General features: G+C 39.3%; 1 long non-coding RNA gene across 1 annotated transcript in view; it reads right to left on the bottom strand.

Annotated features, from left to right (window-relative positions):
• Nucleotides 1–471: 471 nt before the first annotated feature.
• The window catches only part of LOC135103550 (uncharacterized), a 61,954-nt gene continuing 51,053 nt past the window's right edge, over nucleotides 472–11,372 (bottom strand). The window contains exons 2-3 of the long non-coding RNA XR_010270108.1: nucleotides 6,009–6,134; nucleotides 472–915 (exon numbers count right to left, since the gene is read on the bottom strand). This is a non-coding gene — a long non-coding RNA (uncharacterized LOC135103550). The remainder of the gene's footprint in view (nucleotides 916–6,008; nucleotides 6,135–11,372) is intronic.

Below are 11,372 nucleotides of genomic sequence, written 5' to 3'. Positions count from 1 at the left end.
TAACGATTTTGCTTTCACTCCGATTTCCGGCGCGAGTGTCGTGAGGGAGAGGGTGGCATCTTTCCCTGCAGAGAAAGAAGTTACTCGGAATAATGAAGGCTCACTACACACGAGCGTTTATATATATATATATATATATATATATATATATATATATATATATATATATATATATATATATATATATATATATATATATATATATATATATATATATATATATATATATATATATATATATATATATATATATATATATATATATATATATATATATATATATATATATATATATATATATATATATATTTTTTTTTTTTTTTTTTACTTATACTATCATTATTTCATTATTTTTATTTATTTTTTTTTTATGGTGGAATAGTAATTATGAAGTGTGCCTCGAAGGCATGTCTTCACAAGAACCTTCAGCCACATTACTATAGAATGTATAGAAAAATGAACCACGGCTGCAGTACCGGGAAAACTCGCCCATCTGGAGTGCTCCACTGTCCTGTACAGTGCTCTAGAGCGCTGTCTCCCGAACGATCCAGAAATCCGTGTAACGGGTGTTGCAAGCATCTGGCCATACTGATACCATGAAGATGGCCCCATTACTACTTCTACTAATATTATGGCCCACTTTACATGAGTATTTTTTTTCTCTAATTTCATTACAGCAAAACCGTGTGATTAAGAAATAAATGGTATAATGAGGTCGTTTACACAGCGTCCAGACGTGGCCAGACTCGCCTGCCGCATGGCGTCAAGCATCATGCATTACAGAATACTGTAGAAATCCACGGATCATTTCCATTAATGCCGTCCTTTATTTTTTTTAGTATCCTGTTTACTTCGTACATACAAATAACTCCCTGGTGTGATGTTACCATTCCGTTACCACTCTGCTGCCACGACCTGAAAGGAGAGAGGAATAGCGGGAAATGCAGGGCGGTGAGGGTGGCAGCAGGGATGCTATCACTTTCACGCCTCTATTGGCACAGCCCGGGAGGGAACAGCAATAGCAGGACCATAAGGGTGGCTGATTGCATACTGTCAGTCTGTCTCAAGGCCGTAATGGAGCAATACAAAGCCTGTGACTGGTGGTCACTCCCACACTCCAACCAAACATTCACCAATCACAAGCGACCTTGAGTATTTGACGTGAAATGAGACGGGAAACCTAATACCGTTACCATCATTTTCGTTGTTATCAGCAATGAACACGAGTATTTTTGCTCAGGCACGAAACCCAAGACACACACACACAAAAGTTAATCAAAGACGTGAAGGGAAAGCAGCGAAGTCTCCCCCCACCCCCTCCCCGCCTCCCGGGACCATGACTCAAAGTGTGGCTCAAAGTCTGAAACTGTCACGGCTTTAACAGCTGGACATTATTTTCCCATATCTCCTTACGACATTTTAGACAGTTGTACTTGTACTAAAGCATGTTGATTGTTTACGTGTCCTAGAAAATGTAATTTTTTTTTCTCTCTCTTTGCCATGTTTGCATGTAAACTGTATCTTTATACTTTCTGTTAATGTTACCAAAACATGACCACTCCAGTAAAAGGGTTATCTGATGGAAAAACAGTGGTGACTACGGAAATTTCTCTGAATAATGCAGAGATTACAAAATATCAACAAGTATTACTAATATTTCTTAACACACAAATAAACCAAAATAAAAAGAAATACTACAAAACCTCCAAAGAAAACGAAAACAAAATAAGAATACAAAAAAAAAGCTTCATCATAATACCTTCCTCCCAGTCATCCCTTAATGAAACAGAAGTCCCTCCCAGTAGCACCAATAACAGTGGCCAGAGCCAACAGATGTGTCCATTACCCATTACTGCAGGTTACAGCCAAGCCAGGTAAGCCGCACAGTGATGCCCGAGGGAGAGGCTCTTGTCCGACCTGCCAGCAATAACCCTCGTATCTCCCGCTAATAACTAGCCAGCGAGGGCGAAGCAAAGCGACATTACATACGAAGGAACACACAAAAAACGGGATTATCTCACTGCCTATCAGGTATGTTATGAGAGTCTGTTTCTTTCTTTTTTCATTACGTAAGGTTGCAAGAAATGAGGTCAAGAGAGAGAGAGAGAGAGAGAGAGAGAGAGAGAGAGAACAACAGTGGCTGAGAGTACGGAAGGGTCAGCCAGCGAGCATTGCCACGTGTCCCCAGAGTTTCTATTGGAGTTAAATTTCTATGGTAACGGAAGCTTAACACACGCCGGAGGAGAGGCGCCCAAACTATTTTGCTCTAGAGATACAAAGCGAGTGGAAACTTCTTCAGCCGAGTGACTGGTAGAAGAGATGACCATTTCTGCTGTGCACGGAGGTGAGGATCGCGGCGGAGAAAAAGGGATGGGCAGGGAAGAGGAGGAGGAGGAGGGAAGAAAGGAAGGAGCAAAGGGATGAGAAAAAAGGAGTTTCGGGAAGGAACAAAAGGGGCAATCATAAATGTTGCAGTTTGGGAAAGAAATGGATCGATGAAAATGATGATTAAGAGAGAGAGAGAGAGAGAGAGAGAGAGAGAGAGAGAGAGAGAGAGAGAGAGAGAGAGAGAGAGAGAGAGAGAGAGAGAGAGAGAGAGAGAGAGAGAGCGCAACAAAGAAATAAAAGAGCAACATACATACAGGATAACAAAAAGAGTGAACGAAGACACAGATGAACAAACACACAAGGAGATATGAAATTGCAAAAAGAGAGCTCTCAACAATCCAGAATGGAAGTGAAGGAAAAATAAGGATAACAAAAGGGGTAGTAGAAGATTGAAGTAGAAATAATAACGATATACTTTTCAAAATAAATATGACCAACGATAACGATAACAAGGACAACAATAGAAATAATAATAATAACAGCAACAAAAACAACAACAATAACAACAATAACAATAATAATAATAATAACAATAATAATAAGTATAACAAAGACAGAAGTCGAGAGAACGAACGAAGAAAGAAAACTAGCGATAAAACTCGATTCCTCACCCGACTATATATTATTACCAACTTCTTCTCCTTGTCTTGCTTTGATAATATTCTCGTTTTATTTTTTATTTATTTATTTTTTTTTTACCTTGAGTTCAGAGAAGCCATGAACAGACAGTCGGCTTGGTAACACAGCAATAAGATCACGTTATGGAGTAAAGCTAACGACTCGAAGCGCACAGAAACTGGACTTCGAAGTGGCGTGAAAGTAGATGCATAATGTACCATACGTATTATTGTTACTACTACTACCACTACATTATGTTCTCTATCTATATTTTTTATGGTAATGTGGTAGTATTAGTAGTAGTAATGATAATAATAATGATACTATGATACAGTTACACGGAATGACTAAAGGGCAAAACAGTTTGAAGAGGAAGAGCAAAAGCAAGTATAAAAGACGACAGAACACAGGGAACTCCAAGAATAAAGAAGAAAAGAAAACATAGAAGACACAAAGGAGACGTTAAGGGAAAGTGCCTGTGAGCTCACAAAGGCGACACTTCAAGGAGACAACCAGGAGAAAGTTTAGGAACACTAACCATATATAGAAAGATAGATACTAGATAGCTATATGACAGACAGACAAACAAATGGACGAATAAATAGACAAATAAATAGAAGGACAGATAGACAGACAAACGGATAGATAGATAGATAGATAGATAGATAGATAGATAGATAGATAGATAGATAGAAGATAGATAGATAGATAGATGGATAAGCACAAAGATAGGAATTGAAATGTAAGAAATTAAGTTGAAAATACACACACACACACACACACACACACACACACACACACACACACACACACACACACACACACACACAGAAAAAAAAATCAAAGCACAAAACAACACAATGGTGCCTGGTGTGTTTGAATGAAGCAGAAAAATTAGTGAAAGCGTCAATGGGTAGCATATATTTGTTTTATTTTAATTTTTTACGTCACTTTCTTTTCACGTCTCTCTCTCTCTCTCTCTCTCTCTCTCTCTCTCTCTCTCTCTCTCTCTCTCTCTCTCTCTCTCTCTCTCTCTCTCTCTCAGGTGCCACATTGAACTATGAGCAAAAGAACTATTAATGGTAAAATAGAACTCGATAAATAAACAAATAACCATTATTCATGACTTGAGTCCTGCGCGTCGCCTGCATATCAGTAAAGAAAAAGACGAACACTATCTTCAAAAAAAAAAAAAAAAAAAAAAAAACAGTGGAAGTGGAGGAACAGCAAATTGTGTCCCTGCGGTAGAAGAGGACACGGCCTGGCTCTGCACTGCTCTTGTGTGGGAGGAATACTGCTGCTGCCTTTCCTGTGTGTTGCTGAAAAGCGGCAAAGAAGAACGGTGCGTGGGAACTGGCAAACCTCTCTCCTGTCCTTTTATTCCTCGATCAATAGATAGATAGATAGATAAATAGACAGATAGATAGATAGAAAGGTACGTAAATAGACAGATATATAGGTAGGTAGATAGATAGATAGTTTTTTCTACCACAGTATATTCATATTACACAATACACCAGTACCATCTTAAACGTAATAAATAATGCACCAACATGAACAAATCCAGCCTCGACAATATTTTCTCCTTATATGTCTACAAAACACAAGACGTTATGTAGACCCTTTATTTCACCTTTAAATAAAACATCACCCAGCTATATATTTAGAACTATGGTACGCGTGCTAGAAAGGAAAGCATCTCACATTTCACAACAACAGCAACAACAACAAAAGCAGCACCAAGGGTAGTAGGAACAACGCACAACGCACCACCACCACCACCACCACGACCATAACCACCACCAAAGGAAAACAACAAAAAACAAACAACTAGAGCAATCTGTTGAGTTACGACCCCGCAAAAACTAGGCCAATGACACCACCAACACTAGCAATGGCGCCAATGATAATAAAAATTGGAGAATTACAACACCAGCTAAAGCATTGGCCGGATAGAACACATCGGATATCCTCCCTGTTTCACCCCGCATGGAGCTGTTCAATAAGAGACAACCATTTCCCAGCACGCCATAAACAAAGCCGATCACGCACCTCATAACTCCATCGCAACGCTACTCGGACGCTGGCCACTGACACCGCTGCTTTTAGGTAATTAGACATTGCGTCACTCATAACTACATTAATGTCCTATCCTTTCCCAGAGACTTATTAGCATGCAGACACAGACACACGGACTAACAGACAGACACACAAGCGCTTACACAGTTATTACAATACCAGCAAAAATCAATAGGTAGTTTTATCCTGCGAAGACGGATAGACTGACGAACAGACAGACACACAATCACTCACACACAAAAGGATTTATTACAATATTAACAAAAAAAAAAACATTAAATAATTTTTATCCTGCCAGTAGATATCTCCTAAATAAAACAATCTACTGGTAAGCTCGCCTTAGAAATTACAGCATCTTTACGCAACATTATCCTCTATTATAAAAAAAAAGCACGACTAGCTTTGCGAAGTAGCCAGAAGTCGTATACTTTTACTCCCAAACCGGCAGAAAACACGACCAATTTACTATAGGAAAAAAAATAACAATCTCGTTTCGGAGGCGTGTGTGAGACTTGTTACTGGTTCGGCCACTACTACAGTATTTTCTTGTACTCCGTTTTCTTCTTGCATGACTGAAGAAAAACGGTGAGTAGCTGGGGAGTGGGAGGAATTTGATTTAACAGGAAACTTTACGGGGATTGTCTGGATGAGTGGTGTTGGAGAAAGAGGAGGAGGAGGAGGAGGAGGAGGAGGAGGAGGAGGAGGAGGAGGAGGAGGAGGAGAATTAGAATTAGAATTAGAATTAGAACAACAACAACAAAATACCTATAAAGAAACATCAGAGAGAGAGAGAGAGAGAGAGAGAGAGAGAGAGAGAGAGAGAGAGAGAGAGAGGGGGAGGGAGGGATCCTGGCAGACAAATCCAGTCAAATCAAGTCAACGTCCCCTGTACACTGCTGGGAATCTAAATGGGAGGGACTCACGGTCTCTGTGCTAGGTCCTCGGGTGCTCAGGCGAGGAGAAGGAAGTGGTTGTCAAGGTGACCAGCGACGTACACGAAGCGAGCACCAGACTGACGGAATGATGTCTGTGCTATGGTCACCGCTGTACTGGAAGGAAAAAATAGTTATGGAATATCACTTGTACAATACTGCGATGAGGAAAGAAATTAAGGAGGAAAAATATAAAGTTTGTGTTCTATTGAAAAGCTGACTGTATCTTTACTCTCTCTCTCTCTCTCTCTCTCTCTCTCTCTCTCTCTCTCTCTCTCTCTCTCTCTCTCTCTCTGGTGGTGATAAACACGTTCCTTCTCTATCCTGCCTTCTTGGAGTGACAGGTGGCGGTAGCGCTGTGTTTGAATACATCGTCAAAGGGACATCATATTCATTGACCATGCACCCCGCACAGGCATCGAGGCAGCAGCTGGGCCGCACTACTGCATCACCTCTCATCACTGCTACAGCGTTAACTACAACAAAAAAGAATAATAGCTGCACCATGAAGTGACTCGTAGCTAGCTGAATATAAATAACTAAATATAAAAGAACTGCGTTGCAGGTGAGTTAGCACAGTGAATGAAGCAGCTCATTATATTAATGAAGCTCTCAGGATGCAAGTTTCTTTACTGATGATATAACAAGCACGAACTTTTAAAATGGAGTGTTGTAACAAAAATACAGACATTAAAAAGAATAATGCAAAACATGAATGTACAGTAATGTGTAAATGATAATTATACAACCAATTACACGTTTGAAAAAATTTAGAATATTTTCCACTCACGAAAAAAAAGTAGACATTTTTCATACGAGGAATGCTACGTGTAGACCTGATGGCTTCTTGCAGCTTCCTTTGTTTTCGTATGTTGTTATGGGGTAGAGCAAACAAACACTATTGTAACAGAGAAACAAACACCATAACACAATTAATTAGCAATGTACTCAATCATGCACAAATGCCTCAAACATAAACCACTAAATTTATGTTTCAAAAAGGGCCATAATTATCTTATCTAAATTACTGCTCGTTTTTATCATGTTTTCCATCCTTCTCCTTCTCCTCTATATCTTCTTCATCGTTTCTCTTCCTCCTCTTCCTCCTCCTTCTCCACTATCAACGTCTTTCTTCTCCCATCTTCCATGCATTCTTGTCTTGCTTCCCTCCTTCGATTCCACCTTTACCATTTCCTTCTTCTCTTCTCCTCTCTTCTCTTACTTCCTCGATCCTGTCATCATCCTCTACATCTCTTCTCATCTCCCACTGTATTATAAGGAAAGACACAAACCCCAAAACACGAAAAACGAGGAAAATAAGCACTCAGAAATACTACCTAGAACACACAACTACTAAATATACACGTTTCCAAAGGGGTCCTAATCATCCCAGCTAATTACACAGTTACTCGGTCCATTAATAGAATCATATAGTTAAGAAGAGTCAAGGCAACGCGCGTGGCGGTGCTAAGCGTGTGCATGGAGGCGCCTGAGATCCCCTCTTCGATACCCGCGAGTTCGATGAGTTTGGCTCGAGTTCATAAATCGTCTTAGCGCGGAGTTGCCTCGTTAGGGTGCGAAGCGAGGAAGAAAGGAGGGCAGGAAGGCAGGAAGGAAGGAAGGTAGGAGAAGCAAGAGGAGGAGGAAGAGGTGGTGGTGGTGGTGGAGGGATACAAAGGAATATAAGGGAAACCCAAATAGCAACAAACCTTTTGGTCCTTGCAAGGCTGTTTTATAACTACTTCTAACTAGCTGAGGAGGAGGAGGAGGAGGAGGAGGAGGAGGAGGAGGAGGAGGAGGAGGAGGAGGAGGAGGAGGAGGAGGAGAAGAGAAAGAAGAAGAAGAAGAAGAAGAAGAAGAAGAAGAAGAAGAAGAAGAAGAAGAAGAAGAAGAAAAAGAAGAAGAAGAAGAAGAAAGATGTAAAGGAAGCTGCCGAAGATAAAGGAAACACAGTAGAAATGAAACGCAACGAGGAGGAGGAAGAGGAGGAACAAGTGGGAAGGCTTACAAATCAAATTCCTTTCCCTACCACCACACAACTTTACATTAACACAACTTCATGTGCGGAAAAATATCAAACAAATAAATAAGATAAGCCCTTGATACTTCTGTTTGTACGTAACATTTACATACAGTGGTTCGTATGTTTTTTTTGTTTTTTTTCTGTACTTCAATGTATTTTCCTTTGCCACGCTGTAATAACATTCCTGGTTGAGCCTCACATGTTTTCATAGCAAGAATGGAGAGGAAAATATTCGTAATTTATGTTATTATTATCTTTTATTTTTCCACGCAGTTTCTCATAACTTCCCAAGCACGTGATTATATTAACGATAACTTTTCATCTTATTTCTATTTTTTTATTTATTTTTTTTCATCTTGCTGCATTGAATTATTGCTTGTTTTTATCATGTATTTTTTTTTTCCTCCTCTTCCTACAACTTCTCCTCCTCCTCTTCCTCTTTCTCCTTTTCTTTTCTTCTTTGCATTCTTGTTTTCTTTCTTCTCATTTTCTTCTTCTTTCTTATCTCCTTTCGTTTCCTTCATCCTATCATCATCATCATCTAGATCCTTTTCTTTTCACTATCTTCATTTACTTGTTTCATTATTTTTCTCTTTCTCTAACTTATCTCTTCTACTTTCTCTACCTGTTAATTATCTCTTTTCCTTCAATCTTTTCTTTTTGTGACCACCACTTCCCACTAAGCTACTAATTCATTCTCTTCTGTCCTCCTCTTCTTCCTCCTCTTCCTCCTTCTCCTCCTCGTCTTCCTCTTTCTACTCTTCCGTCACCACCATAGCGCCCCAATCTGTATCCACTGCCTTCTTCCTTTCATCCACATCTTCGTCCTCCTCCTCTTCCTCCTCCTTCTCTTCATCTTCATAATTTTCCGCTTTCATGTCTTTTTTTCTCTCCATCGTTTTCTTTCTTCTTACAATATGCTTTCACAAAAATCAATACTTTTCATTTTTGCTTCCCTCAGCTGAGCTCCTCCGCTGATTAAACCTTTTGCAGTCAGCTGTCTGTTATGTTAAGGCTGTTTGTTGGCTTTTCTCTTCCCTTTGTTGTTTTGTTGCTGGTGGTGGTGGTGGTGGTGATGGTGGTAGTGGTGGTGGTGGTGGTGGTGGTGAGCGTCTGGTATATTTTCATTTCTCTCTCTCTCTCTCTCTCTCTCTCTCTCTCTCTCTCTCTCTCTCTCTCTCTCTCTCTCTCTCTCTCTCTCTCTCTCTCTCTCTAGCCGCGATGTAATTTTCAAGTTATTCCGACAAATATCATCCACTTTTCCCTTTACTTCCAAGTCACCTCTCCTCCTCTTTCTCCTCCTCCTCCTCCTCTTCCTCTTTCCATTACACCTCCTCCTTCTGCTCTTTTTACTTTATTTTTCTTCTCTTTCTTACCTCTTCTTCTGCTTTGCCCTTCCTCCCCTGTTTCTTTTCTCTCTAATTTTTAATTGACCTCTTTCTCCCACCCTCATTTTAACTCATGCATTCTCTCTCGCTCCAATTGTTTCTCCTTTTATGCCTCCTCTTCTCCCCTCTCTTCTCCACACCTCCACACCCTCTTCCTTCCTACCTATTTTTCATTTTTTTTTATGTAAATGGTAAAGATCAGTAAACTAGTTTGGCAGACTAAACCAATTAACTTTTTTTTTCCCTAACACAGGCTGTCTGTTATCCGCTGCTCATGTTCTTTGTCTTCCCTACTTCTTTCTCTGTCTTTGACTCCTTCTTCTCCTCCTTTACGTCCTCTTCACCTCTTTTTTTCTTCTTCCCTTTTCTTCTTTCTCTTCTTCTTCTTCTTCTTCATCATTTTCATCTTCTTTCTATTCCTCGTCCAATGTCCATTTGTTTTTACGTCAATTTATTCTCGATATTGTTGTTCTTTTCTTCTTTTCACTATTAGGTGTCTGTTTAAGGTTCTCTTTTTTTTCTTTTTGTTGTTGTTGTTGTTTTGTTGTTTATAGTATTGTTATTGTTTTCTTTACTGTTTCTTCATATACCTTTCTTAATGTTTCTCTTCATCTTCTTCTTCTTCTTCTTCTTCTACTTCTTCTTCTTCGTCGTCGTCGTCTTCCTCCTCCTCCTCCTCCTCCTCCTCCTCCTCCTCCTTCTCCTCCTCCTCCTCCTCCTCCTCCCCCTCTTCTTCCTCCTCCCCCTCTTCCTCCTCCTCCTGTCAATCCCACGTTTTTTTGCGACATCGGCCCATTCATCTTTTTTCCCTGATGCCGCTAAGTGTCCATCACGGAAACACATCACTCGCAGGGTCAGTAATTGGGAGGTGATGGGTCCATCTAGATTCGCTTACAAAGACATTTCGGAACAATAAGCGCAATATAAGTGATCATTAACTTAGTTACCCCCGTTAGAGAAGCGGTGTTTATTCCATTCACTATTTTCTTTTTTTTATTCCGAATTTTCTTTTCTAGATCCTTAGTTAAACATATCGCCACTCATGTTTTCCTTTTCATTCCTTGCTTACCTGTTTATTGTATATTTCGTTCCCACGTTCGTCGTTTCTTGTTCCCTAAAGCGTGACGCACATCTTCTGTGTTAATTAGTCACATCATCATCGGTTAAATTTACATTCTTTAGAGAGACGTAGGTTAAGAGGGGATCTGATAGAAATCTTTAAGTAGTATAAGCGTTAAAACAAGGGGGACGTAAGCAGAATTCTTAGGATCAGTAACAAGGATAGAACAAGAAATAACGAGTACAAGCTTGAAAAAAAAATAGGTTAAAAAAAAGAGATAGGAAGGAATTGGTTCTCAAATAGAGTGGTAGATGAATGGAACGGACTCAGTAATGAAGTTGTTAGTGCTGAGTCATTAGGGAGCTTTAAGAGAAGATTAGACAGATTTATGGATGGGGATGATAGGTGGAAATAAATAAGTATAATTCATACAGGGGACTGCCACGTATAGGCCTGATGGCTTCTTGTAGCTTCCCTTATTTATTTTCTTAGGTCCTAATGTTATTTACTATGTGAAAATATAAAAATATGTATAAACGGAAGGTACTCATATCCTCCGAACATCCTGTCTGTTCTGCTTCCTGTTTATATGTTTATTTATTTTTCTGATGTTTTATTTCCAGGTGCTTAACTATTTCGTCCCTCCTTCATTATATAAAAGATAATAATAATAAAATAAATGAAATAAATAGGTAAAATCATATATTCCTGTCTCTACATATTGTATTTACTTGTTCATCGTGTTTTCTATTCACATGTTTAACGTTCATCTCTAAGCCTTCATTTCATGGCGCTTAATAATTCCGTCCCTTTTTCGTTATGTAAAAAAAAAAAATAAATAAATAACTAAATGAATAAATAAAAAAGAATAGACATCCTTGCCT

This window comes from Scylla paramamosain, chromosome 9 (genome assembly GCF_035594125.1).
Source record: "Scylla paramamosain isolate STU-SP2022 chromosome 9, ASM3559412v1, whole genome shotgun sequence".
In the NCBI taxonomy this organism is placed as follows: domain Eukaryota; kingdom Metazoa; phylum Arthropoda; class Malacostraca; order Decapoda; family Portunidae; genus Scylla; species Scylla paramamosain.
Note: the sequence above shows the minus strand (reverse complement) of the source record. Positions and strands in the feature narration are given on the sequence as shown.